Source organism: Triticum urartu, chromosome 7A (genome assembly GCF_056163025.1).
Source record: "Triticum urartu cultivar PI428250 chromosome 7A, HENAU_Tu73, whole genome shotgun sequence".
In the NCBI taxonomy this organism is placed as follows: domain Eukaryota; kingdom Viridiplantae; phylum Streptophyta; class Magnoliopsida; order Poales; family Poaceae; genus Triticum; species Triticum urartu.
The window spans coordinates 567,523,896-567,529,895 of NC_141879.1; positions in this window are offsets into that span (position 1 = coordinate 567,523,896).

The window sequence follows — 6,000 nt, forward strand, 5'->3', positions numbered from 1 at the left end:
TTCGTACCCTACCATAATCTCTTCGTTTGTTCTCCGCTATTAGTGACTTTGGAGTGACTCTTTTGTTGCATGTTGAGGGATAGTTATGTGATCCAATTATGTTATTATTGTTGAGAGAACTTGCACTAGTGAAAGTATGAACCCTAGGCCTTGTTTCCTAGCATTGCAATACCATTTGTGCTCACTTTTATCATTAGTTACCTTGCTGTTTTTATATTTTCGGATTACAAAAACCTTATCTACCATCCATATACCACGTGTATCATCATCTCTTCGCCGAACTAGTGCACCTATACAATTTACCATTGTATTGGGTGTGTTGGGGACACAAGAGACTCTTTGTTATTTGGTTGCAGGGTTGCTTGAGAGAGACCATCTTCATCCTACGCCTCCTACAGATTGATAAACCTTAGGTCATCCACTTGAGGGAAATTTGCTACTGTCCTACAAACCTCTGCACTTGGAGGCCCAACAACGTCTACAAGAAGGTTGTGTAGTAGACATCAATCCTCTCCATAGTTGTCCTTCTAAGTGGTCCGGTGCTAGCTTAGGAAGATGGGAGGAGAGACTGTGGTCTTGCAATAGAGAAGAGGGAGAGGTGAGACGGTGGTTTTGCAATGGAGAAGATGGGGTGGTTTTGCAATGGAGAAGAGGGAGATGCAAGACAGTGGCTTTGGAATGGAGATAATGGAGAGGAGAGGAGGTGGTTTTGCAATGGAGAAGAGGGAGAGGAGTGTGCGACAACAATTTAGGATTGGACAAGAGGGCCGACGCGCTGTGACTGGATCAAAATCAAAATCAATTTACCCTTCAATTAAGAAAGCTACCCCACATTAACTAGTCTCCCTGTTATTATGGGTCATAATTGACCATGATTTTCACAAATAAAATATACGTTATACATTGCAAAAATAATATAATTTTAAAGTACATTCAGATACGAACCAAATGATACAATTTTTGGTGACATGCATTCACATTTTGCTTGTCAAATACAGTACGTGGTCAAACTTTGAACCAAAATACGCAAAACAAAAAAATACTTCCAAGACCAGCGCCGCTCCTCTCCTGTTCCAATCTAAATCCAGCGCCGCTCCTCTCCCATTCTAATCCAAAACCAGTGCCACTCCTCTCCCGTTCTAATCCAAAACCAGCGCCGCTCGTCTCCTCTTCCATTCAAAAACCACCGCCGGCGAGTGAAGGTGCTGTGGAGAAGTAGATCGATGGAGGAGTACAACCGATACATGAGGATCGCAGACGACAACCCTGTGAAGCTAGCTAGGATGTTGGAGATACGGTCTTGATTTGACAATAAGGACCAACTAGCGGTGACGGAGACATCCATGGCCAAATATCTGTAGTAGAGCGAAAAGGCGGTGATACTCCCGAAGGGAGTCGCGCCGGAGTACATAGAGCTGCTCCTTTGGGCCATGGAGCAAACAGATTCACTGAATCCGATCATGATGCAGCGGTGGTGGGAGTATTGATCCTAGATGGAGCATCCACTAGAGATTGCAGGATCGAGCATCTACAGGGTGCCGTTTGTGAGGGTGCCGTGCTAGAGCGAGCCGGTGGAGTCTTCGTCAACCGAAACCAACTGCAAGAGGAGAAAAGCAGTTGGCTCGACGATGCTTCCCAACCATCCTCTCCCTCACTGTTCACATCGTCTCATGGGGCGGCCGTCTGTCGCTGAGGAATAGGAGGGGATTGCCCCCCCCCCCCAGCCCAATAGTCGGGCAGGTTGTGAATTGTCAGGAGGAGCTTAGGGTTGTCAGTATTTGCAGGTTGTGAATTTTGTTTTGTGTTGTGTATTTTGAGAGTACTTTCAGATATGAATGTCTTTTGAATTTCAGCTTTGCAGCATTGAGCATATGAAGCATTTTATGAATTCTAGAGATCTATTTTTAGCACTTAAAAATGTAGTTTCATAGGAGTATAAAAGTGCAGACAATGTGATTCTCAGAGAAGAAACTGCAAGTTTCAGTTTCAGATAAGAAATTGCAAGTTCTGTTTCAGATAAGAAACTGCAACTTTCAGAGGCAGAGCATTTATATTAACACAACCTTTTCAAACATGGATAACATCATGTTGGAAGTTTTATTAATGGTCAACAATGGAAATACCAGCCAGTTAACATCATGCTGATCAACATTCATGCATAGTACATCTTCATATGATGCACAATCAAAAAGATATGCTATTTTCAAAATGCCCACACAATGTCGAGTGTGCAAAAAATAGAGAAAACGAGGGACGAAGTTTTGGCAAGTGTTGGACGTGGTGTGCATAGATGACAATGGGGACCCACATGTCAATAATGGAAGAGGCAAACAATTTGGAGATATTTTCCTTGCATCAGGTGGAATCAAACCCAGGCGGAACAACAGTCGGGTAGTGTCACTTGGCCACTGGGCTAGTTTAGTAGTTTCGGTACAAATAAGGCACTGCCTCAGGTGGTCCGATCTCGTCCCGCGTCTTTGTGCGCTCTCCGCGGCGCCGCTGTCTGCCGTTGTGAACATGCTGAACAAACGAGAGAAATCTGGAGAGGACTGTATGTGGAGGCGGACAGTTGGGACCCACCAGGTCTATATATGGCCATACGCAAGCAAGTGCCTCATTGAAAAAATACTTCTTCCTAATGCTATACTGACATTGGGGCCCATGGGTTTGTCAATGTAGTTACATTTTTTAGGTGCTTCAACGTAGTTACTAAAGGAGATAAATTTACAACGAAGCCGGGGAGCTGGCAGGTATCATTTATTATCACTAGGGCAGCAAGTATCAGCTGGGTTGTGAGCTGCCCCGTCTAGGCTTTCTTTTTTAACATGCGCAACCCACGACATGCCGGTTTGTATTTCCTTTAGGGCCGTCATGTATCGACCGACCTATGGACCTCCCATCCGAGGTTTTATTTTTACTGAAACATCGGCAGCCCAACTTATGTATTTTTTTGACGAAAATGCAGAGGTTTGTTCTATTTTTCTATATAAGAATAGGAACGAGTGGTTCAACTTATGTTTGCCTTCTAACTATATTATATATATTTAAATTATTTTATATGTTATTATATTATATCATTGTCATTATATATTTAACAGATACTTACATATGTAAGAAAATAATATCCCACATCTTATTAACTTATACAAATAATTTCTTAACAATAAAATCCTAGATTTTTTTGGCAACGAAAATCCTGGTGATTGTGTACAAAATCTTGGTAAGATATAAGGAACAATATCATAATAAATCACTTATTATTTAAATATATTTATAACAAAATGCTCAGCCCCTGTTTATTTTTTGATAACATTGTTGCGCCCAGCCCAACATTATAATTAGAATCAGCCCAGCAAATTTGTGTATTTCGAGAAAGTGCAAATGGCCGGTAATTTTTTAGGAAAAAAAATAAATGGGCCGCATGGACGCTACATTATTTGTTCACCTAGCCCAGCAAATGGACTGTAATTCTAAAAAAGAGAGATCAAATTGACTGTAAATTCTGAAAAAATGGGTTGAATATGTGCCACATTTTTGGAGGCTGAAATGTGGGCCAATAGGTCAAAGCCAACGCAAGTCATTGTCAACTTAGTCAACAAATGATTCTCACATCATTAGCTATTGGATTTACATCCAACGACCCACATCCATCATCAATCTCTCGTCTTCTTCCTCCAGCGCCGCCGGTACCACCTGCTCCCGCCTCCTGCTGCTAGCAGCTCTGCTTAGCACGCTTCGCTATGAAGCACTACCCCACCATTGGCCATGCCATCACTACAAAAAAAGGCACATCCGTGACATTTTGGACCGAACAAAAAAAATTCTGTCATACTTATGACACTTCTATGACGATAATTGTGACAAAACCCGGTATCATCATAGATGTGGTGGGCTCCTACTTCTATGACAAAAATCATGACAGAAAATGGGCTTTTCGTCCTGGGCGGGCCGGAGCCGCAGCTGCATGACATTCTTTGGGCCGTCCATGACGGAAAAAACCATGGTAGAAGCAAGGGCGAGGAAAATATCGAGGTGTTCCCGGTTACGGTGGGTGGTCGGGGCCGAGCGATGCACGGAGGTTTGCGCGTTTCTCTCGTACATGCACGCATGTGGGTGCGAGGCGTTGGGCTCTAACTGAACCCGAGTGATTGCACTGCAGGCTACGCGTTACTGAACCCGAGCGATCGATCGATGGCTGTTAACTGAACCCGATTGAGCGATTCCTTCGCTACTGCTGCTAACAGAAGCTGATCGATGCTGCCTCTGGATGAACAATGAGCATTGCTGGGGGGGTTTGGATGAACAGTTACCGGTGGGGGTGGATGAACAGGACTCCGTGGTGTTTCCTCTGGATGAACAAGACCCCGATCGATCGAGCCGGTTGGGGCTGGATGAACAGGACCCCGTGGAGGGCTGGATGAACAGGACCACCCCGTGGAGGGCTGGATGAACAGTAGATGCTGGAGGGCTGGATGAACAGCAACCCATGGAAGGGTGGTTGAATAGGAGCCCGTGGAGAGGGCTGGTTGAACAGTAGCCGGTGGAGTAGCGTGCGGCGGAGGCTGGATGAACAGGAGCCCGTGGATGATCAGTCGCAGGTGGAGGCTAGATGAACAGGAGCCCGTGGATGAACAGTCGCAGGTGGAGGCTGGAGGAGATCGACGGTGGACGAAAAGTAGCCCGTGGAGGCTGGAGGGGGTTGACAGTGGAGATGAACAGTATCCCGTGGAGTCCCGTTTTGCGGTACGCCACACCCCTCCTGATGAACAGGACCCCCGTTTCGACCATAGCGCTCCAGCATAAGTCCGTTTCCTTCGTTTTGCCGTACGCCACACCCCTCCCGATGAACAGGACCCCCGTTTCGACCGTAGAAGGTCCGTTTCCTTCGTTTTGCGGTACGCCAGACCCATCCCGATGAACAGGATCCCGTTTCGACCGTGGCCGGTCGAACACAAGGCCGTTTCCTCTGTTCTGCGGGACGCCAGGCCTAGTTTCTATCGGTTGTTCCGTCCAAGCCCTCCCAATGAACACGACGACGCATTCTGTTCCGACCCAGCCGGTTGGCTCCCCATGAACACGATGACGATGTTGTTTCTCTGTTTCGACCCAGCCATGTACACTAGCCCTGGCCGTACGTACGCGCAACTAGGCGTTCGAGACCCCTCCCGTATGTACGTACGTGGCCGTATTTACTTTCTTGCACCCTGGGCGCTGTACGTACGTGTACATGCTACGTGCACGCCTCTACTACGACACGTGCGCGCCTCTACATCGACCAGTATGTACGTACACGTTTGCGACCAGAATGACAACGCTACGTACGCTTGACCAGGTGGGCCCCGACTGTCAGGCACTTCCTTGCTGCAAAGATGTAGCTGGTGGGTTCCAGCAGTCAGGGGGCGAATCGTTTTTTTTTTGCTCGGACGCACTTCCTTGTGTGCGAAGATGTAGCTGGTAGGTCCCAGCAGTCAGGGGGGAAACATTTTTTCATGAAATACGGTTGCCCGTCTGGTGGGTCCCTGCTGTTAGGTGGAGGAATCATTATTTTCCGCGTAATAAGGAGGCACTTACTTGCTGCAGCCGTGGACCCAGCTGTTAGCCTCTCCACGTATAGTCCACGTTCGATGGAAGCCGTTCCTTGACCATGTTGACCACACCACGCCGAGAGCACCAGGGCGGTGGATGACGGCGAGGCCTAGGAGGGGGACAACGCGGAGCCGGGGAAGACGCGGCAGTGGATGCCCACGCGTAGAGGAGTATGAGGGTTCACTGGTTCGGCTGCGGTGTGAGGCTGCTGTCGCCTGATACGTCTCCGTCGTATCTATAATTTTTTATTGTTCCATGCCAATATTCTACAACTTTTATATACTTTTGGCAACTTTTTATACTATTTTTGGGACTAACATATTGATCCGTGCCCAGTGCCAGTTCCTGTTTGTTGCATGTTTTTTGTTTCGCAGAATATCCATTTCAAATGGAGTCCAAACAGGATAAAAACTG